The sequence below is a fragment of the Ambystoma mexicanum genome, chromosome 5q (assembly GCF_040938575.1).
Source record: "Ambystoma mexicanum isolate Mex_15411 chromosome 5q, UKY_AmexF1_1, whole genome shotgun sequence".
Lineage (NCBI taxonomy): Eukaryota > Metazoa > Chordata > Amphibia > Caudata > Ambystomatidae > Ambystoma > Ambystoma mexicanum.
The window spans coordinates 629,736,938-629,761,700 of NC_090933.1; the positions used below are offsets into that span (position 1 = coordinate 629,736,938).

Below are 24,763 nucleotides of genomic sequence, written 5' to 3' on the forward strand. Positions count from 1 at the left end.
AGTCGTATCCCACCACCCAGGATGATATTAAAGGGAGTAGAAGAGTTAAATGGCAATAGAGGACAAAGCGAGTCCACAACAGGGGCTGAAGCAGAGTGCAGCAGCAGCATGGAGAGAAGCAGAGTCCAGCACATAGACGGCACCAGCTGTCCAAGGACAGGGTCTGCAATTGAAGGACAATCCATAAACTGGAAGAAAACTATGTCCGTGTGCAAGAGTTCTACTCTGGCCACTGATGAGTGGAGAGGTTGTCACCAGTGATGTCATCAGTGAAGTCACCTGTGATGTCATCATTGTGGTCATAGGCGGTGCAACAGGGGACGTGAAAGTAAAATGGCTTGGACTGAATTTCCAGCATTTCATTGCAATACGTTTTTACCTAAACTGATATAACTAAAGTTGTTTTAAATGAATTTCAAGTTTTTGTTATTCCATAGATTATTTACGCACCACTAACCATGCCCCCACCCATGGACACTGTATATTTTACAACTCTATCAGACCTTTAGCATTGGCCTTCGGCTGTGCTCACTGTCCATTTTAGAACACTACAAGATCACTAGCCTTCGGCCATAGCCATGCCCTCTAGATTTTTTAAATCACTAGCCATTGGCTTTGCCCTTGCCCACTGTCCATTTTTTACCACTACCTATGGCCTTTGGCCATGGCCAATGGACACGCCCTTAGCCGTGCCCACTATATTTTTTAAATCACTACCAGACCACCAGCCATGGCCATGCCCACTCTATATTTTAAAACACTTGCAACCCATTGCTCAAAGACGTTCATCAATCACAGACTGATTTTGACCTGTTTTGACAGTGACTGGGTTTAAAAGGTGAGCACCTTTTATACTTTGCCAGCATATTTATTGTAACATTTGCTCACAGCTTATTTTTCTGGTGTTCATTACTTTTTCTAAAGGTCCAATGCTATTTTGTCTTGCACACTTTCTTATACGTGGAAGGTCAATTGAACTACATTTGTACATTTTACTTTAAGATATACGTTCACTTACTGTGCGTATATTCATGGGTGCAAGCTTTTGATTTTCGTTATCGCGGTAAAAGTATCTGGGCATATGTTATTCTTGCAGCCGGTCATTTCTTTTCCTTTTCCATGCTGCTTAAATACGGTTAGTTTGGGTTCTGCGATGTATCAAAACTGTCACCAAGAGACTGTATACCTGCAGTTATCGGGAAAAATAGTGAAAACCAAAAATGCTTCCCCGTTTCTGTGATGCAGTTTGCTACTCCCAAATTTAACTTGGTGTCCCATCAACCCCCTGCCCCTCCAACTCCCCACTTCTACCATAATGGCATGTCCCTGATGTTTCATCTGGAAAATGGCCTTTTCCTGCTTTTTCGTTTTCAGCTAATCACGGGTGTCACTGGAGCTATCTCTAGCATTGAGAAAAACAAAGACGGCGGCTGTTTCATATATAAACACCTGGTTTCTTAGCAATTTACCCTAGATATAGCTATCTATTTTGTGGAACGTCAAATACTTTAAAAAGTACTGGGCAGAATAACCCGAAACCACAAAAGCTTTGTGAGTCAACGCTTCGTGCCCAAGTTGTTTCAGACCTGATCCAATTCTGTGCAGCAGTTTTGGCTGTGCAGTCCGGTAAAAATTCACCTTTTTAACTATGGGAAAATGAATGGGGACTAGGATGAAACTGCTTTATTTTTATTTTTTAATAACGTTTTTATTTTTCAAAGAATCTTTCCAAACCTGAGGGGCCTGTGACAAACATTTTATTTGAAAATTTGAATCAAATCTGTTGCACAAGTCACAAGGCATTAGCAATAAATGTCGATTTCCTGAGAAACTCCATTTTACCTCAACTCCCAGCCCTATAATACATACTGTGACGAATCTACGGATGTCATCCCTTCTCCTCTTGGAGAACTTCCTATATAACTCTGAACTCCGGCCACATTCCAGCATCACTGAAACATGTTCTTGTTACTCTGTTGCTTAAGAAGCCAGCTTTAGACACACCTGTTCGAGACAATTTTTGACCAATATCCCTTCTTAAATTTCTGATGAAGATACTAGAAGCTGCAGTTTCCCGCAGGTTAGGGATTTTCTGGAAAAAGACAACGTATCAGGTTTTACCAATCAGGTTTTTGGCCCGGCATGAGCACTGAATCAGTGCTGGTGGCAGTCATTGATGATTTGACAAGGATTGCTGACAGGTCTCAGACAGCGGTTCTGATACTGCTAGACCGGTCAGCAGCATTTGATACGATCGATCATGGCCTTCTGTACAAACGCCTTGAAGAGTGTTTTTTTGAGTGCTGTGTTGGTATGGCTAAAATAATTTCTTTCTGCCAGACAGTATCTCTACCTCTTTACAAAGCAGCAGTCCTGGTAGGATGGGGAATTCCGTAGGGCTCGGCCGTGTCACCTTTTCCTTTTTAACATATGCATAAAACCGTTGATGGTCATCATTCAGTCGTATGGATGTTCTTTTTACTCATACGCAGATGATACGCAACTGGTGTTCCATATTGAGCAAGATCTGACTACAATTGCCAAAGATACTAGGAACAGACTTTTTGGAATTAGCCAACGCATGAACCAGAATTGGCTTTAGTTAAACGGTAGAAGATTGAGGTTTTGGTCATTAGTCCCCCAGGTGCAAAAAGCTTCAGGACCCTGGGTTTTTGGCCATTGGAGCTCAGCCCCCTCCCCTTGCCGGTTGCATCTGTAAAGAATGTAGGTATAAAAATTGAGAAATCTCTGATCCCGACACTTCAGGTGAGCGCTAGATGCAGTAGGGGTCATCTGAAATTGAAAATCCTACTGAAAGTTCTTTCTTTTCTACCGCAGGAACTTTGGGCCCTACTGATTTCAGCAACTATTGGAGACAATACATTATTATAATGTCACAATGCTAGCACAGATGAAATGCCATATCAGGCATGTAAAGGTGCTGCAAAATTCAGCAGTAAGGCTTGCAACCAATTCATCTAGACAGACTCCTCTTTCCCGACTGTTAAAAATAAATTGCTCTGGCTCCCAGTGGAGGACAGAATTAATTTTAAGACCATATGCCTGGTTCAAACCGCCTATTATGACACAGGCACTAAATACCTTCAGGAAAGGCTTTGTAAGAAAAGACCTTTGCAAGCAAAAGTACAATGGGGAGGCCAAGCCTTTTCAGTGGCAGCACCAAAACTTTGGACTAGCCTCCCACTGATGCTGCGGCTACAGAAAGATATCCAGTCTTAAGGAAACCTTTTTAAAAATTCATGTTTCCAATAAAGGGCTAAGCATTGGGTAGTCTGGGATGGACTCTGTTCACGAGACTTTGTTGCTCAATACTGTAAGGATATATTTGGGGATTTTACTGCCAGTATGCAGTATAGAAATGCAGCCAGGCACAGTTTTTCAAACTGCAGGCATTATGTTTAAAAGCATTTAGTTTGTTGGCAGTATGCAGTCTGTAAATTCAGCCATTTCAAAGTAGGTGCGAGGTACAGCTTTTAGCAATACGTCAATAATTGTTGGAAAAGCATATAAACTAGCAAAATGGGTTTAGTTTTGGAAGCATTTCGCACAGTGTGCCATCATTTTAAAAATGTGCATATTTTACAATTTGGATGTTTTTATCTGTGTGGAACTGCATTGGAAATATATAATAATATACTCATTTGTCCCACTAATTAACTGTTCATCTAACATAATGCAGTTCTAAACACAGTGAGACTCATTCCATGTTAGTTTTTCTATGGAGAAATATGAACTAGTAAGAAAGGAAATTGAAACAATTACTTTGCTGGGCTGAAGCTTTCATTGTTTTGGAGCACAGAGTTTTTTTACAAAACATTCTTGCACCATGATTGGTAGAAAGAGAGGTGACGCAACCAGCTGATGTCAATTGATAGACGGGGAACTTTTTTTTAATGGGCAAAGTGAGATGAGGAATTCAGAGCTTTTTGGGAGCTGAATGCGAACAGCCAGGAATCCAGGAGCTGCTGAGGTCTTTGAATGGGGACTCGGGGAATGCAGCCTTGAACAGGGCTGGCAACCCATAAAGAAAGACGGCTTGCTAGCACTGAAGCCGAAGGAGTTCCGAATTCTGCCTGTGAGGTCGCGGAGATAAGCTCTTGGTAAGTCAGTCAAATATGAAGAGTACGTGAGAATGGCTGACATGTAATTAGATTAGCTCAGGGTGCTGAAATTTTAACAAAAATAATGATGTATTTTGATGTAAAATGCATCAGATTTTTCCATGCATAGTTACCATGCAAAGTGCCTCTCTGTTTTTTTTTTCTCTTCTCGGTTAACTTTTGTAGGCTTGAGGCTATTACAAACGTAGTAAGAACAAATGATTATAACAAAACAATGTAACCTTGTTCTCATGATTGTGTAATATATCATGTACTGGAAGGATTTTGGTTTTTTCCTTTGTGCTTTATTTCATGAGTCTATCAGTCATTTTAAAGGGAAAGGAAAATCATAAAGGTTTGTTATTCATGCTGAGGGGCTAAAGTATTTACCATTTTATCACCAGTTCTAAAAGTAGTAAACAAGAAAAGGTATATAGATATATCTATCTTCTAGGTAGAAGGGCGTGTGGGTGTGAAGGAGTCCTTTGCATGCAGAAAAGAAGGCAGTGTCAGATGAGACACACATTACTGGATGTAAATAAGCCAGTAATGCAAGCAACATGCACTAGGTGGCATTCTGAATAAACTCATTGGGTTCTCTAAAAGTGTGATAGGTCTGGGGGGTTCACTACAGGTGACCAAGATATATTCTAATAGAGAGGAAAGGTTTGTTTTATGATGGAGCTGTAGTATAAAAAGGTATGCTCACCACTATACCACAAAATAAGGTCATTCGGAAAATACCACGAAGTAAGGTACCACTAAAATTTACCGCCAATACAAGCTAAGACTATATTATCACCAAAATAGGGTAATACTGAACTATCTCTAATGGTAAGGCCAGTTTACCGACAGTTTCCTGAAAAATTACCACTTTAAGGAAATACCGCCAAATCCAGAGTTTTCCCCAAAAAGACAAAACCTCTTACAGTACTCTGCTCTTGCTTTTCTTTCTAGCACCAGGATACCCAATGGGTCACAGATGAGCTTTACAAGACACCATACCATACCATATTTTAGAGTATAATTCCATAATGATATTGTATTGTGCTAAATTGTAATGCATTTTCTACACAATAAAAATATGATTATTATGAAGGAAAGGGATAGCAAGGTAACAAGCAAGAGACACAGTGAACAAATAAAAAAAGGACGTATGGAGGAGAAAAAGAAGACAAGATGCAAAGTTATGTAGGGGGCAGAGAGAGGGAAACTAACCGCAACTGACAGACTGACTAGGAAAATCAAAATAGGAAAGATAACCTTTTTTAACTTTATGATATATGAATACAGTTATATTTTTGGTTAAATAATCTTAAGCTTCTTCAGTTGAAATAGATTGAAACAGTTTTCATGTGGCATAATGGCCTTGATCATGTTGCTTTTAAATGCGGTGATAAAGGAAGACTGTAAGGTAGCAGAACTTACAGGCTGGATTTTGGCAGCGTACATCAGCTCTCCTCTACGCCCAATACACAAAGAGGAAGCAGGACACCAAAGGGGTAAAGCCCCAGCTAACAAGCCAGGGCTAAGTAAGCACACAGGCGTGGGCTTCACACAAGGGGTTCAGCGTCCAATACACTGGCTAAGGGCTCCCCTGGACAGTTACAGTCAACGCAAGTTTGTAAAAGCACCATAGACAAACACTTGAGAGGCCTAAGAACTACAATAGACAAGAGTGGAAGCTGCAGGAACCAACAACTGGAATGGAAAAGAGGACAACAATGTTGGCGAATGAAGGTACCCTTGCGGCAATATACGAAGTGAACCCGAGCCCCAGAATAGCAGCCATGGAACAGAAACCTGGGCATGGTGGTAATAGAAGTAGAGCTCTAACGATGTGTACGTAACCATGAAACACCATAGAAGCAGCACTAACCGCAGACATACCCAGGCTCCCGGCTAGCGCAACCAGGGAATCCCCATAACAGTAAATAGGTGCTGAACAAGCTGGCGCAAGTCTGCATAAAGGGCTCACAGACTTCGATCATCTGAGGTAAGGACACCAGAGACACTGCGATGACATCCTAAAATGAAAGGAAAGCAACCCACTATGGAGGACTACATTAAAACACTGCAATCAGCAGAAGGTGCCAGAAGCAAAGAGATGAACATGCAATCAGACACAGCACCTGCACACAGTGATCAGCAGGTCTTGGAGGTGATAGCAGGCCTAAAGGTTGCATGGGAGACCAAGTTAGAGGTAGCCATTACTAACCTCAAAACGTCTCTTGAATTCAAAATTGACGTGGTAAAAGTAGACGTTAACCTTTTGAGACAAGACGTGAGAGCAATAGCGGAACACACAGGTGAGTTGGAGAAAGAAGTCGAATACAACCGCCTGCGCAGCAAATGCATCAGAGATCCATACATTGTGTCAACAAGTGAGCAACCTGGAAAACAGAGCTGAGGAGGCTGAAGGGTGGTCCCGAAGAAACAATATACGCATTGTAGGGCTTCCAGAAGGTGAGGAGGGATCAAACCCCACAGATTATATCGAAACCATGCTGGTGCAAGAAATCGGAGGGGCAGTCACCCAAGGATTTGCGGTGGAGAGAGCACATCGAGCACTGACAAGGAAACCGGCGGCTGGAGCTCCCCCTAGGCCAATCATCGCTAAGATACTGATCTATCGAGATAGGGAAAATACTTCTGAAAAGGGGGCACAATACAGAGGTCATCCGTGTCCATAACGGCATACCCGGACTACACACTCCAGGTGCAGGGACGGCAATTAAACTAAGGAACAGTGAAGAGGAGACTACGCGAAACGGGCTACAAATACATGCTGATGTACCCGGCGAAACTGAAAATATTCCACAAGAACAGGGCTCTGTTCTTTGAGACTCCGGAAGAGGCTACGGTATGGTTGGACGTGCAGAATGGCCCATCGGGGGTGGATGACTGGTGGGATGGCGGAATGGATAAGTGAGACATTGAGTACAAGGACCGAGGTGCTGTATAAAAAATGACAGTCGGACTTGAATATAGATCCATAAATAGCAGCAGGAAGATGGGCTAAGGACACGGGCGGGCAAAGCATAAATTAGTATAAATGCAGGAGACACCGTGGATCCAAACACCCCATTAGATAGATTAGTGTGGTTGCCAGTAGTGCAGCAACCCCTTGCTGTGTTCCTAGCACCGGGGTAGCCGGGGTAGGATTAAATGCGGGATAGCCTGAGATCCAGGGATGGAGCTGGGCAACAGTTGGGGAGGTCGGGGAGGGCAGAGGTCAGGGGGGAGAGGTAGGGTGTTTGCAGTGTTAATTGTCAGGCAACGAGCTTACACCCACGCGCCGCTGCGCATTAGGCGGAGGAAAAGGGAGGACAGTGGCGGGACAGGATAGGGATGAAGATGGGAGATCTTAAAATAGCAACGTGGAATGTCAGAGTACTCAACAGCTACTTGAAGATCAATAAGGTAATGATGTACCTGAGGAAGCAAAAAATAGACATAGCCTTATTACAGGAAACTCACCTCACAAAAGAGAAACAAGGTGATAAAAAATGGAAGGCGACCACGATTGGAGCAACATATTCGGCATATGCCAGAGGGGTAATCACTTGGGTCGCGCCACACATACCCTTTCAGTTGTTGCAGTCCATAGTGGAGCTGGATGGGAAGATGGTGGTGATATGGGGTATGTTGTAAAGCAAAGAGCTCTGCATCATTAACACATACGCCCCAAACCGAAATACAGTGGCCTATTTCAAGGCTCTGTATGGCAAAGTCAGCCTATATTTGGGACTCGCGGTCTTATGGGGAGGGGATTTTAATTGCACGCTGGACACTAGAGTGGACAGGTCAGATACGAAATTAGATAATCCCACCCCCGCAGCCAAAACCCTGAAGACCCTGCTGGGAGATTTCCAGCTAAAAGCTATATGGAGGCAGCACCACCCAAATGATACACTACTCTCATTACTCAGCTCCACAAAATGTGTACACTAGATTAGATTACATGTTCGCCAGTCTGGAACTCAATGGTGAGATGCTAAGGCCGGAATATAAAGCAAGGGTACTATCGAACCATTCACCTCTAGTCCTAACATGGCAACACCAGCCCCCTTTAACCAAGATCCCAACGTGGAGGCTCAGAGCCGAAGCACTGAAAGAAACAGCGTTAAGAGAAGACCTGAGGGAGGAAATAATAGAATATTTTGGTAATACCACCGGCAGTGTAGCATCGGAGGGCACTCTGTGGGAGGCATTTAAGGTGGTGGTGAGGGGTGCAGCCATATCCAAATCTAAGGTTCTCCAGAGGGCATAATACATGAGTTACAAGAGGCAGAGAGGAAAATAGAAGCAATCATGAGCAAAGGAGACACCCACAGGAGGACACTAAAATTCTGTGTCAATTACAAGAGTGTAGCAGGCACTGAGGGAGGCTATTCAACTTAAACTTTAAGAAACATGCAGGTGGGGATAAACCGGGGAGGCTGTTGGCATGGCCATATAAAAAGGAGACCCCCAGATCAGCGATGAGAGATAAAGGGAGAAAATGACCAAAAATGGGATACCCAAGAGAGCGTAAACCTGGGATTTCTTAAATTCTACCAACACCTATACGAAGATGCTGGAGGGGTAGAAGTAGAGGAGATAAGGGAGACAATGGAGGATATTGGGTTACCTAAACTGAGTGCAGAAGAGAGATAGCATCTAGATGCCCCAATTACATTAGAGGAACTAGAAACAGTGCTCAAACAATTAACCACTAGCAAAGCCCCAGGGCCGGACGGGCTCCCTAGCGAGTTCCACAAAACATACAAGTTAGAGGTACTTCCCCCCCCCCCACTATTGGCAATGCTAAATGAGGCTTTCGAGAAACTACTGGAATCCCTGAGGGAGGCAATAATTATCCCGCTTTCCAAACCAAATAACCCCAGCACAGACTGTGGGTCATACAGACCGCTATCCATGCTAAACCAAGATAGTAAAATACTCACGGCGGTGCTGGCAAACAGACTTAAACTGATAGTAAGTAAACTCATAAAACCTGATCGGACCGGATATGTTCCGAGTAGCAGTATATCCGACAACCATAGAAGGCTCCACCGTGTCATAGAACAGGCAGAAGGCGACGCAAGTGGAACAGCAATTGTCTCGCTGGACGCGGTAAAGGCCTTTGACTCAATAAAATGGCCCTGGTTTATGGCGGCCTTGAAGGAATACGGATCTGGCCTGGGTACTTGAGGTGGGTGAAACTGTTGTACAGCTCGCCACTATCCAGAGTTAAAACGGGAGCGATTATTTCAGACAAATGGCAACTCAGCAGAGGCACTATACAAGGCTGCACATGGTCTCCGGTGCTGTACATCCTCGCACTAGAACCTCTAGCGATTTACCTAAGACAACAATATGAAGGGGGGGGCTGCACCTAATATTGTATGCGGACAACGAACTGCTGTACCTGAGGCATCCAGAGGAAAACTTGCAATATTAGAAGTAATGGAGCGGTTCGCGTCACTCTCCGGTATAGCGGTCAACCCCAAGAAGTCGAGTACATTTCCCCTAGGGAGATACAAGGCATCCCACAAGAAAACCTACCAGTATTACAGATACCCTGGGAGACCAGAACGTTTAGATATCTGGGGATCAATGTCTATCACGCAATAGAAGATGAACACAAACACAACACAGAGAAAGCAGTAGCAAACATTGAAATCAGCATGAGGTTCTGGGCTAAACTCCCCCTAGCCATGGTGGGGAGGGTGGCATCGTTGAAGATGGTTGTATTGCCCAGGCTGTACACCTTTTTGTAAACATCCCACATTTGATGCCCACACACTTTTTTAGCAAATTAAAGAGCTTATATAGAGGCTTTATTTGGCATACTATAAATAGGATTGCCCTATGGAAATTACAAAACGCATATCATAGAAGGGGCATAACTTTCGCAAACTTCCAGATATACCATCTGGCTGGGAAGCTACAGTATGCGGCTAAGTGGATAACGGAGGACACAACTGCGGAATCTAGACTGTTGGGGGATGAATGTGCATCATTTTTCCTGAAAGAACTAATATGGCTACCCAAATCAGAGTAAAAAGGGCGATCGAGGCTGCTGGAACTGGGTTGGAAGACATGGCGCAAAGCATGTCAGGCTATGGAGAACCTGACTCCGTTCTCCCCGCAAGTGCCGCTAGTGTCATTGCGAGGAGTGGCTGAACAACTAAAGACGATTCGTAGACACTGGGAACCAGTGGGTATAGCAACAATGGGAGATGTGTGGCGGGATGGAAAGGTACTGGAATTCCAAACGCTAGTTAAGGAAACCGGAGTACACCCAGGGCAACATATCACCTACACTAGATTGATGAGGTGGGTAAGAGAGACATGGTCCGAAATAGAACTAGAAGACCAACCAGATGCTGCCATAGAAACAATATACGACATCTCGGAGAGGGGCAGGAGGTATCTCGGATCCATGAACTGGTAATATCCAGGGTGGGAGAGGAAGTGACCCAGCTAAGACAGGAGTGGGAGGAGGACGCAGGGGAACCCATGCAAGACGGGCAATGGGAAAGAGCACAGATATACCACAAAAAGGTCTCTAGAAACGCAAGAATACAACAGATCCAGCTATATGTAACCCATAGGGCGTACATGACCCCTCAAATGATAGCCCGATTTAAGAGCACAGAAACACAAACATGCCCTAAATGCGGGGGAAGAGAACGCAGGGATGACACACATGGTCTGGGCATGCCCAGAGATTAGGAAATTCTGGGGGGAAGTTAACCATGGCTTAACCGAGAAAGGAATCAAGCTAGATGTGGGATCCGTGTGGGCATGCATGGTAGGGGGATTCACCAGACCACGTAACCTGAATCATGTGAGCAAACTTAAGGACTTGGCTTACATTCTGGCCAAACGCAGAATAGCTATTGCCTGGAAGGTGGGTCATAGACCCAGGATAGAGGTGTGCTGGCATGACCTTCTAAAATGGGCTGAAGCAGAAACTGTAGAATGGTATGAAGCGGCCAATAAGGGGGGGGGGTGGGGGGGATGATGAAGTTGGATCACTAGTAGCCTGGAGACAACTTGTGGCCACATTATCTGGGCCCATCCAGGCCAATTCAAGCGAACACGACACCTCTGGGAGCACTGAAGGAGGAGTGCCACCTGAGGAATGCCAATTGAAAGGGGCAGTGGTGTAAGCTCGAGTTAAAGGGGGAGGTTTAAAAAATGGAAGTGGCAAACACGTAAATCTAAATGAAGCTGCGAAGCTGGGAGCTTGCACTGTCGGGTGTGTTTTTGTGGTTTTTCTTTTTCCGTTTTTTGTTTCTGCTTAATTTATTTGGTGTTCGTAAGATGTAAAAATCAGTAAAAATTGTTAATATTCCCACCAACTTCAGACCAACCACCACAGTGCCTTTTCTCTTAAAAATCCTTGACAAGGCAGCATATGTCCAGATCCAAAACCATCTTGAGACCAATAACCTCCTGGGCCTCAGACAATCTGGCTTCAGACCAAGGCACGGGGCAGAAACAGCCCTCTTGAATCTGAAAATCCAAATGGATGAGGTTAGGGACATTGGAAAGCCTGCTTTACTCCTCTTACTTGACCTATCGGCAGCGTTCGATCTAGTCGATCATAATATCCTAACTAACCACCTTATCATAGCTGCCTCTTTCTCCACTAAAGCTGCAGCCTGGGTCAATTCCTTCCTTTCCGACAGATCGATGAGGGTTTTCTCCCCCACTGCTTCAGCTGATCCCTCCCCCATTAAATGTGGAGTCCCATAAGGCTCATAAGTCTCCCCCACCCACTACAACATATTTACGAAGCTCCCATTTGATCACCTAGATGACCTTGCATATCATATACGAACTACGCAGATGATACGCAAATACTCACTCTGTCAGGCGACGATCAATCAGACTCCACACTGCTAAATGACATCAACAGTAAATTCCAGGTCTGGATGGCCAAGCACAGTTTCTCTCTCAAGGACGATAAAACTGAACTTCTACTCATTGGATCTAAGTTAAGACTTAATAAGCTAGGTCCCAAATACTCTACCTTCAATATCGATGGTAACCTCATCGAAGTTGACAAGGAAGCCAAAACTTAAGGCTTCTATCTAGATTCTGCCCTAACTTTACAAAGACAAATTAATGCCACCTCCTCAACGGCTTATACAGCTAAACTTATAAACGTGTGTAGATCATACTTGTCCACAAGTAGTTGCATCACCCGTGCAAGAGCCCTCATATTGTCAAAACTGGACTACTGTAACACTCTTTACCTTGCCACTAGCCAGAGGAACCTTCACAAGTTACAAGTATTGCAAAACAATGCACTCCGAACTGCCTTAAACATTCCTCGATCCAATCACATTTCACAAATCCGACAGAACACCAAATGGCTACCAATCCAAGATAGGATCACCTTTAGAATGCTTATGATTAACCACAAGTGCCTAAACTACTTAGCCCCTAAGTATCTGATGGACAAATTCTCTAGGAAAGAGTGTTAGACCCACTAGCGCCAACTATGCCCATTGACTGGGGCGTGGCTTGGGCAGCCATGGAGTAGGACGTGCTTCCTGAGCAGCTCCGGAGGATCCGACATATGATCTGTGAAAACTATCTTCAAAAACGCGCTACTGGTTCCAGGATTGACTATACATGCATGGGAACGTGTGTTCTGCTCACTGTATAAAGACCGAGAGAATCATGTGTGGAATTCTGGAGGAATTGCTCGGCGAATGACGGCGGCTGCTCGGTCCATTGTCATACAAGATGGCCGACAACAAAGAAACGAAACTGGAGCACCCGGAGCAGCAGAATAGAGACGGCAGCAGCAGGGAAAGAATGATGGCGAAGTGGAGACAGAGCAAAACCCATGTGGCGGTAAGCCTTGTGTCGCGATGGCTTGCGTGCTGACCCAGAAGGCAAGAGCCCGGGGGCAGCGGGGGTGCGAACAGACAGGCCGCGCCACGACAGACATAGGAAGTGCTCGCTCAGCATCGATGAGCAGTAAGCTGCGGCGAGAGGCGGCGGACGGTGCGACTGCTTGAAGAGTACTACAACAGCTGATAAGGGTGGAAAAGACAATCGGGGAGGCACGCGGACGCTGAATCGTGATAGTGAGGCCCAACAGAGGCTGCAGAATGTCAGGGCAAGGGGCCGTGGGCAAGAATAAGAATAAACAATCCACAATGGATATTTTTGCCAAAACGCAACATTCTCCTGCGGCCATCGCGCCGAAAGGCTCGAAGGTAACAGCGGAGGGCACCACAGTGGCTGAACCATCAGATTCTAGAGGCCATCACGGAGCTGAAAGACTCTTGGGGGGTTGCGATTTTGGACCTGTGCACTTCCCTCGAGGCTAAAATAGATGCAGTGGGCATAGAAGTCTCCCTGCTGAGGCAAGATGTCAGGGGGCTGGCGGAACGAACAAGCAGCCTGGAAGGTGCGGTGAAAACTAACAGACACCAGCACTAACAACGCAAAGGAGATCAATGTACTCAAACAGGTGGCTAACTTGGAGTCTCGAGCAGAGGAAGCAGAAGAAGCAGAAGGGAGAGCGGGGAGAAACAATATTTGCATGGTGGGCTTGCCGGAGGGTGAGGAGGGACAGGACCCAACAGACTACGTCGAGAACCTACTCCTACAGGGAATTGGGGCTGGCAAACTCTCACAGGGATTCGCAGTGGAGCGTGCACATAGAGCCCTTATGAGGAAGCCGAGACCAGGGGCCCCTCCCCGGGCGATAATCGCCAAAATATTGAACTACAAAGACCGCAAGAAAATACTGGAGTACTTCCGAAAAGAACAATCGAAAGGGCCTCGAGCACTATCACGGCGTATCCGGACTACACTATGTTGGTCCAGAGGCAACGGTACAACTATGTGGCAATCAAAAGGAGGCTGCGTGCGGCTGGGATAAAATATATGCTTCTGTACTCCGCGAAATTGAAGGTGGTGCACAAGAGCAAAATGTATTTTTTTGACACTCCGGAAGAAGCAACGACGTGGCTGGATCTGCAGGGCTGCCCGGAACAAGACACGGAAGAGACCCAAGAGGGACGCGATAAGTGACTGGGATACGGTATGCATACCGTCAAGGCATCGAGTGAGCACACCAGGGGTGCTTAGATGAAGATTAAGACCAATGGGCGCTGCTGTAGGAGGCTGATATTTTGATAAAATACCGCTGATGGTAACTGACTTGAAGGACTGGAATATAGTAGCGTGTATATATATTCAAATTGTTATAGCAATGTGTCGTCAATCCGATGCGTCATAGGAGCGGCAGGGCGAAAGCACCCTACCCCCAGAATTATAGTTGTAGTAGTAGGTTGGCCACTAGGGCAGCCTTACCCTGCAGAGCTTCGAGTACAGGTGAGAGCCAGAAAGAGCTAGATGCGGGGGAGCCTGAGATCCAGGGATGGAGCTGGGCTACAGTTGGGGGGTGTGATGTTGGGGAAGGGACAGGAGGCGGGAGGGAGGGGGGAACGGGAAGTTTGGTGTGTTTTTGGTTAAAGGGAATTTAGAATGGGATGCAAGCCTATACAGATTGGATTGGAATTCAAAGTCAGACTGCACCTGGGGGAGGGGGAACAGAACTGGTACAGGCCATGGGGGACCTTAAGATACTTGCATGGAACATGCAGGGGCTCAACAGCTACTTAAAAAGGAACAAAGTTATGTTGTACCTGCGCAGGCAGAAAATAGATATTGCATTGCTGCAGGAAACCCACCTTACACGAGAGAGGATGGACACGATCGCTGGGAAGTGGAAAGGGGCGTTGGTGGGCTCATCGTACTCTGCTTATGCAAGATGAGTGCTTATTTGGGTGGCGCCACATGTCCCTTTTCAGCGATTGTAAGTGGTGGTTGAGACAGACGGGAGGATGGTTATGCTGAGGGGACTGGTGGAGAACAGGGAGATAAGCATTGTTAACACGTATGCCCCTAACCAGAACACAGCGGCGTACATTAGGACATTGAGTGCGAATTTGAGCGTATGCGTAGGAAGCGCGATGATCTGGGGAGGGGACTTCAACTGCGTATTGAACCCGAGGGTGGACAAATCGGATGGGAAGATGGATAGACTGGCACCTGCAGCCAGGGTGTTACAGACATTGCTGGATGACTTTGGGTTGGAGGATGCATGGAGAGTGAGGCACCCCAGGAAAGGCAATATTCACATTATTCTGCCCCACAGCAGTTATCAACGAGGTTGGATTATGTCTTCACATCACCTGAAATGATAGCGGAGATCGCACAAATAGAGTACAAGGCCAGGGTCCTTTCGGACCACTCGCCCCTGATTCTCGCATGGCAATACTGCCCCCCCCCCCCCGAGAGCGAGGATCCAGACATGGCACCTACGAGCTGAGGCGTTGCGAGACCCCTTTTTTTAGGGAGGACTTGAGGGAGGAGATTGTAAATTATTTTGAAACAAATACTGGGAGCGTGGATTCCGCGGGAACACTATGGGAGGCCTTTAAAGTTGTCATGAGGGGAGTAGCCATAGCGAAATCCAAGGGCCTACAAGGTGGGGTTTTGGCTGAACTGCAGCAGATGGAAGAAAAATTAGAAGAGGCCTTAAGGGGCGGAGACGATACAGCAGAGAAGCTAGAATTGGCACTTAGGCTACAGCAAAAATGTGCAGAATATTGGGAGAGATTGTGTAACCCTAATTATAAAAAATACATAGAGAGACAGCATGCGGGAGGTGATAAACCGGGGATACTTTTGGCGTGGTTATATAAGAGTGAGACCCCCCAGAGTCACAATCAGGACTATAGAGAGAGAAGACAGTAGCGTAGAGGACACCCAGGAGGGAGTTAATCAAGCGTTTGTGGATTATTATAAGGTATTCTACGGAGATGACGGGGAAAGTAGTCGCGCTATGATGGAAGAAACGCTTCAGGATACAAAGTATACATGGAAGAGGTCCTCCCCCCACTGCTAGAGATGTTAAACAAAGCGTTTGAGGCGGGTACGCTTACTGGAGTCACAGAGAGGCTGTCATAATACCTCTCCCCAAACCTAATAAACCTGGGCACAGCTGTGGTTCCTATAGACCCTTGTCAATGCTGAATCAAGACGGCAAGATATTAACTGCTGTCTTAGCAAATAGACTGAAGAAGGTTATTGGCAAATTAATACATCCGGATCAAATTGGCTATCTCCCCCATAGAAACATTACCAATAATCATAGGCGACTCCAGAAAATCAATGAGTTTGGCAGAGAAAGATGTGGAAATGGCAATTGTGTCTTTGGATGCGATCAAGGCCTTTGACTCCGTTAAATGGCCATGGCTGCTTGCGGCCCCTGAAGCACTACGGGTTAGGGCCTGGATATGCAAGGTGGGCGAAAATATTATATAGCGAACCGCTGGCTAGAGTTAGGACAGTATCTGTGATATTGGAAAGGTGGCAGCTCAGCAGGGGTACTAGACAGGGATGCCCTTGGTCTCCAATGCTCTACATACTGGCCCTGGAACCTCTAGCAATATATCTGAGGCAGCAATATGACACCATAGGCATCGAGGTGATAGGGGAGCGGCATCTGATCTCCCTATATGCAGATGACATGCTGCTGTACTTGCGATTCCCAGAAGAAAATCTCCAGTACATCCTAGAAGTGCTGGAGTGATACGCTGTGCTGTCCGGCATAGCAGTGAATCCCCAGAAGTCCAGCTTGTTCCCATTAGGGGGGTACATGGGGATTCCAGCGGAGCGGTTACCTGTATTGCAAGTGCCATGGGCGGTTAGCACATTTCGGTACCTGGGGATAGATATATACCACACCGTGGAGGAAGAGCATAAGTGCAATACAGAAGTAGCCATTAAAAAAATTGAGAAGTGCATGCAGTTCTGGGCAAAGCTGCCCTTGGCGATGATGGGGTGGGGGGCAATGCTAAAGATGGTGGTCCTGCCAAGGCTCCTACACTACTTCGGGAACATACCATACCTGATTCCTAAGAAGTTCTTCACCAAATTGAATAGCATGTGTAGGGACTTTTTGTGTGGCATGGCACGCGAAATAGAGTGGCGTTATGGAAGCTACAGAACTTCCATGACAAAGGAGGGATATAGCTGCCCAACTATGAGGCGTACTATGTGGCAAGCCAGTTACAGTATGTTGCCAAATGGCTCTGACGAAGAGACCTCTGAATTTAGGTCGTTTGGGCGTGATTGTGCACCTTTTTATTTAAAAGTGATGTGGGTACCCATGGCGGAAATGGTGGGGAGCCCTAAAATGATGCTACTGGGGTGGAAGGTGTGGCGCAGGGCATGTCAAATGATGGAGGACCTGTCCCCATGCTCACCGCAGATACCACTGATTGTATTGACGGGGGGCAGACGCGCAGCTACGAATGACACTCAGGAACCACTGGGAACCGGCTGGGGTGGCAACAATGGATGATATTTGGCGGGAGGGCTCTAGTATTACTTTTGAGGGGCTGCGGGAAGAAACTGGGTTGCACGAAGGCCAGTATATTACGTATCATAGAGTAGTACAGAGGATTAAGAGAACATGGCCTGAAACTGTTTTGGGGGAAGAATCAGATGCCACCATAGACGTGATATGACATAGCTGAGGGGGGTCATGAGATTTCCAGATTGTATGGAAGGAGGTCACGCAGTTGAGACTTGACTGGGAAATGGAGGTTGGGGCCCCGATGGGAGACGGGATGTGGGAACGGGTGCAGGGGTATCATAAGAAGGTGTCTAGAAACGCGAGGCTGAAACAGATTGATCTGTACATAACGCACAGGGCACATATGACGGATTGGAGGATATCAAGGTTTGAAAACGCAGGGCGGGAGGCATGCCCCAAGTGTGATGAGGAGAACGCGGGCATGGTGCATATGTTCTGGTCATGCCCGATCATAGAGTGATTCTGGAGGGGAGTGAAAGAGAAACTGGAAGAAAAAGGGGTCAAGATGGTAGTGGATACAATGTGGGCCTGTCTGCTGGGGGGGTTCCCCAGACCACAGAAGCTCAGGCACGTAAGTAAGCTGAGGGATCTGGCTTTTGTGCTTGCAAAAAGGAGGATTGCCATGGGATGGAAGTCATGTCATGTGCCAAAGGTAGAGGTGTGGTGGAGAGATTTGCAAAAATGGGCAGAAGCCGAAAACTTGGCATGGCAAGAAGCGAGTAGCACGGGGGGGGGGGGGGGGAGTCCCCGATGGCCTGGAAATCACGGATAGCCGAACTGTTTGGGTCATTAGCTGACCTGGCAGAGCCTGTAGAAGGAGACCAAACCACAGGTTGCGGAAACTGAAGGTTTAATGCAATAGACTCGTAAAGGGGGGTGGGTTAGGGGAAGTAGTGGTTAGAAGTTAAGAAAGTGTAATGAAACTGTTGGAACATGCACTGTTTGTTCGGTTTGTATAACTCAAAACATCTATAATAAAAAAAAATTTAAAAAAAAAAACTCTGCAAAGCTGGAGGTTCTAGTTTTCCGGTGCTTGCGGCCAAGACCTGGAATAAGCTACCGCCTGCACCAAGGACAGACTATATAACTCTCATTCCAGAGCAAAACACAAGCTTGGCTGTTTGATCAAACTAACTTAGTGACTCCAGGACTCCTTGACCTCAGCTGCCCTATCGACTATGCTTATAGCTCAAGAACACCCTTCCAGCTTGCCTCTTTGGCCCATTGCAAGCCTGCCCTTAAGCTATGTTATGAACCCTATACACAATGTATATTTCAATACTTGTATACATCTGTATATTTCTATATCTATGATTGTATATATTTCTGTATCTCTGTTGTAACCTTGTTGTATCCTAAGAAAAAGCGCCCAGGTACCTTTGGGTTTGGTGCGCTGAATAAGCAAATTAAACAAACCAATAAAACAAAAGTGTTGCAAAGTAGTCTATAACAGTCCTTTGTCACATACCTTTTTCATCAGTCCTTGTCATAGTACTCCAACAGTCGTAGCTACTCCCTTCATCATAGTGCTCCTTCATCATAGTCCTTCTCCTTTGTCGAAATCCTTCTCTTCCATCATAGGCCTTTATCCCAACCCTTTTCCAGCATTACAGTCCTTTTTCATAGTCCTCCTTCAAAGTCTGTCACAGTCCTCCCCTGTCATTAGTCCTTCGAGACCCTTTTCTTTCATCACGGTCCTTGTTCTTCACCACATATTTTCTCTTTCACAATCCGTTGTCCCATTCCTTCTCCTTCACCAGTCCTCGGTCTCAGTCCTCCTTGTGCACAGTCCCCTTCATCATAGGCTTTCTCCATTTTCTCAATCATTCATCACATTCCTTCTCCATCATAAGCCTTTTCCATCAATGCTCTTCTCCTTTGTTCCAGTCTTTTGCAACAAACATTATCCTTCAATACAGCCCATCATCACAATCTTTCTCCATCACAGTCCTCTTTTGTCCCAGACTGTCTCCTTCATCACAGCCCTTCATGTTAATCCTCCTTCATTACAGCCCTTTGTCAACACAGAGTAGGGAAGCTGCACATGCACATCAGGGTCAGAGACACAACTATATGAAAAATATTCAAATGAATGAAAAATATTCTGAGATAATCAGCCACAAGAAAGTAATGAAGGGCATCAAACATGTGCAGTAGGTACAGAGGACACAACACAATGAAATATATACCGCAAAAACAGCAAAAGCATACGCAGCCCCCAAAGCACACACCTGTTCAGTCATGGGCAATGGAGTCAAAACCTAATTAAAAATGTTCCACAATAAGATGAATATAAAGATGTCCAGACCAACATGGTGCAGGGCCAGCAGGAGGGTGAGGAGGGCAAGATGGAAAAAAAATGTAACAAGAAAAATAATCAGAAAAATTAAAATTATTCCACAGTGCACAAGGTAATTAGCCACACCTGATGGAAACTAGGACTGCCATCCACACATAATAGCGTTGAATGAACAAATTAAATGGAAAACATTCTGCAAAATGAAAAATATTCTGGGTAACACGCGATGACCCCACACTTCCAAAACTCAGTAGGGCCGGCATTAATGCAAGAGGGTCAAGACGACAAACAAAAAAAACAATCACCAAATGAGATATATTCTGCAAAATCAACGAAGTTTCCAGAAAAACGCAAATTATCCCACACACTTAACATGCAGTAGGGTCACTGTATATGTGCAGAATATGCAGAATTCAGGAGGGGCACAACAAAGTGAAAAAAGGTGAAATTAAAACAATTCCACACAATGAAAAATATATTTTGCTAAACACGCTAAATAATCATCCCCACCCAACACACAGTAGCCTGTCGTACATGCGCAGTAGGCATGGACGGACAGGTCAGAATGAAAAATATACCCCGAAACACAAAATAACTTTTGATGAGCCCAACACTGCCCTATTACCCCATGTGCACTAAAGTAAGAGGGACAAAACATAATGAACAACATTCCACAATATGAAAAATATTTTGATAAACAGACAAGATGATCACACCCAATGCAGATCTGTGAACATAACTCATATGCAAATCATATAATACTCTATTAAAACAAAGAAATCAATGGGATAAACTAAAAAAAAAAAAAAAATTACAATTGCTAATAAAAAGTTAAAGTATTAAGATTTTACCATTTAGTAAAAACACTTAAAATAAAACCAATATTGTTGGAACATTAACTCACACTCATAAATAGTGCAAAAATAATGCATATGTATATCTATACACAATATATGAACACCAAGATATTTTGCAAACATTAAATACATTTAAAACAAAACAAGTTACAATTTAAATAATAGTCTATATATATATATGATTTTAAATACAATAAAAACATATATCCACAATTACACAAAGAACTATCTCACTAAAACGTATGCTCTTGCCACCATCTTCAAACTACATTTCACCTAAAAAAAATAACTAACATTCAGGTGTTAAATCAAAACACAAAAAACATTAGGGCATTCAAAAGAATCCAAAACAAAGGGTGCATTAAGGTTCAAGCACACATGGTTGTACTATGTTTAGTGTTTAGTAATAGGTAGGTATTAGGCAAGAGTGTATGTAGTAACCCTGTGGGAGACTACATCAGCCTTGTACTCTTGGCAATAGGTAACCCAACCTTTGGTATAGGCCTGTACTACTCATGCTGGTAGTGTGACTGAGCAGCCAGGCTCATCTCAAGAGGGGTCAATGTGAGCTGTAGGGTAGCAACATAGAGATACGCAGTGACAGGTATTCAAATAACACTTATACTCAAGGTTTCTTGATAAAATAATTATTTATTTAACAGTCAGTTTCAAAATAAGCCTTCTAAAGAAGGGAGCAATATTCAACACTTAAAATAAAGTAAGTAGATACCCTTTTGGGATGGCACACATATTCCCACACCCTGAGGTGACTTCCATAGTTAGGACACTGGACATAAATATATCACTTTTTACACTTCAAGGGTAATACTGAAGTTGTGGCAAAAAGGAAAAGTTTAGGGAAGGAAACAATGGTTAACCAGTTTCTGAAACAGGTAAGCACTTTTGAAATCCCCCAATGCAATGCAGGTTAACCCTTTCCCATCTATACAAGTAAGGTATGCATGACTTTTTGGAGGGATAGTTGAATACAAAGTCAGAAGGTAAGAAGAGTCTTCAGGGAGCCTGGACCACCAAGGTCACTTGAGCAAAATCTAGGAGAGCTGTGCCACTTCTTGACTATTAGCACAAAAATCTTTCACAATGTTAAAGAGAGTTTTGTTGTAAAAGAAATCTCATTTGGGCCACAAGCTGGGAGGCTCGTCAAGGGCAAAGCTGCAAGCAATTCTGCAAAAGGGCATCCAATGCAAGTCTCCACCGAGAGCAAGCAAGCTACACACAACAAACTTAGATCACAGTACCTTGAGTCTGAAGAAAAGGTTCCAGCGGGCTTCTGTTCCTGTTGTAGTTCCTGCACATCTTGTTGTTCCTGGGCCTCAGTTGTGGGACAAGAGGGAGAACATCTGGGGACTCATGCACTACGATTCGAAGGTCGGCGGCAGCAATGGGCACACTTCAGATCAGTGGCACTTTTTGCGGTTTCAGCTACTCGCAAATAGCACCACTGCAGTTGTTGGACACCTTGTGGACTTTCCTTGCTTCTGGGGTCCAGCACTCTGTTGAGGTGGCTCAGGCTTGGGTAGTCCCGCTTCAAGGGAGTCCGGAGGATCTTCCTGGAGCGCGGGTCCGGCTTAAAGGCAATGCACTCGATTCTGGTGTTCCTGTCCCCTGGCACTCGGTTCCTGCAGCAGCAATGAAGTACAGCCAGCAGAGAGAGGGGTTCTAGTCAGTTAGTCTTGGGGCTGATTGGTCCCACCAACCCAAGGGGAGAAGTCATCCTTGCAGGGCTTCTCTTGTCCATTGGACATTCAGAGCTTCAACAATGCAGCAGGGCTTCACCGGGCAAACCATGGCAAAATGGGCACCCATGGGTGTAATACAGAAGCTGAGGATTCAGTGTGATAAAAACACACAATGGTAGGGAAAAGTAAACCACTGCTACCAGTCAATAATTGTAGAAAGGGTAACACATGGGTCTACAAAGATAAAACGGTAAGTAAAGTCAATTTCACTTAACTCCTCTTGGAAACAGTAGTTTATCCAAGAGAAGGTATTTAAACCTTTGAGAAATCCAAACAACTTCTCTCTGACACTGCACTGAAGATGGTGTGTCACAATGTAAAAAGATAATGCAGTTTGTCACACTCCAAAACCAAAAGAATCCCGGTGTTCAAATCAAATAAAAATACATGAGAGTGGGAAAAAGGTCTCTCTCTCCAGGATGACAATTTAAAGTCCTCAAGTCCAGCAAAAGAGCTGGGGGTCTCTGCGATAGAAGGGAATTAGCACATTTCTGAGAATTCTGCATACCAATAGGGATGAGTAAACCTTTTTTCGCCTGTGACACGGCAATGTTCCTGACTTTCCAATTATACCAAATTGTGAAATGTCGTTTTTTTGACTATGCAAATAGCAAGGTTTTTTGCCTGCGCCATGCATTTATATGGTCACATTTGTCAACAATTTTCGTTACTGATAAAAAATAATTGCACACATACATATATGTGTGTAGTTCATGTGTTTTAAGTTCACAACAGTTGTGCAGGGAACCATACACCCATAATAATTAAAATATTCTAAAAAAGTTTACTTTAAAATAGTTTGGCCTTCTCAAATTCCACCTATTAATCAGAAGCTATCTCAAACAATTACTACAATACTCACTAAAGAGAGAGTGATACTATGATCGTGAAAGTCTTCTCCAAACTAAGGCAACACAAATACAGTGACAAACAAATAAGAGTCACAACTTTTGCAGGGCATGACGACTGCACTTCAAAAACTTGCGTTTCAATATTGGTCACTCGTGCAAACAGTTCCGGTTCCAGACAAACCTTTTGCTTTTCAGAAAGGCACAACAGGCAGAACAAACTGTTATTCTGATATAAACTACCCAAAGTAAGAGACCAGACAGTAGGCAAGATGTGGAGATGGCCTACTACCGAAGTGCACTACCCGGGTGGTAACTGCACCGTCAATCCTTTCAAAAATACCAAATACGAATCTGAAGACCATCTAATTGAATTAAAATTATTCAGCAAACCTTGGCCTACCCGAAAACAATGTGAAGATATCACCAACCAGAGGTACTAATCAGACAGCAATCCATCAATGCAGCAATTAGGAACAGAATTGGAAACAGCATTCAAACCCTGTTTAATGACATCCAGCCTACAGCCTAAAATCCCACCAACATGCAAACCAGAGTTCAACAAATTGGTGAAACTAAGCAACAAAGCCGGATCTCCCGCTCAACAATGGTGGTGTTATGTCCAATGTCCCAGTTCATGATAGGGGACTCTGGTCTGGCAGCACTTAAGGTAAGCCCTGTGTTTTTTTGCTGGGGTTAAGTACGTGGTGGTCTAGGCGAGCTGCACTGGTCTCCCTCCCAAGTGGGCAGTGGCTGTCAGATATGTCTTTATGGAAGGGCAAAGGGGGCACTTGCCATGGGGCTCCCACCTTGGAGGGGAGCCCCACAAGGCTACCTAATCTAACTAAATCAGGTCACATTGTTTATCTGACTTAAATAGCACATTTCAGGATATTTAAATGTTCGCCGCTGATGCTCCAATCCTATTTCATGTCTGTCGTTAACAAGTACATTCTGTTCTGATCCATTAACCATGTAATGCTTTGTGTTCGCTGTGATATCAATAGTTTGCATGTTCACTGAGACAATTACTGTACCATTCTCACCTTTCTGTTTTGATTTTTTTATTCATGTTCAATATCCAAAGTTGAAATGCTTATTGACGAATTTGAGTGCTAAGATAGTTCAGAATATAGCTCATTGTGTTGAGCACTCATTGCAGAGATCTGTGGTCATATGCAAGGTTATAATACCAGATCTCCGTTTTGTAGCACAGCATGTGCCATTATTAGACATGTAACTGCACCGCACAGCGGTTGCTGTAAAAACAATGCATCAATGTGGTGAAGGTCTATAAATTGGTTTGTTTAGATGGGGTTTTGTAAAACCTAGGCAGCCACTGCAAATGATTAGCATAAACTGTTAGTTTGAGAGCTGATAAGCTATCCATATTCAAAACTGTGGAACCAAAATGTTCATGCTTGTATCCAGACTATGGCAGCAGACGTCAAAGTGATCCTGGACAAA

The 24,763-nt window shown here is 44.7% G+C and overlaps 1 protein-coding gene across 1 annotated transcript in view; it reads right to left on the minus strand.

The window, feature by feature from the left end:
* The window catches only part of CA8 (carbonic anhydrase 8), a 1,124,912-nt gene that overhangs the window by 774,264 nt on the left and 325,885 nt on the right, over window positions 1–24,763 (minus strand). The window lies entirely within an intron of this gene.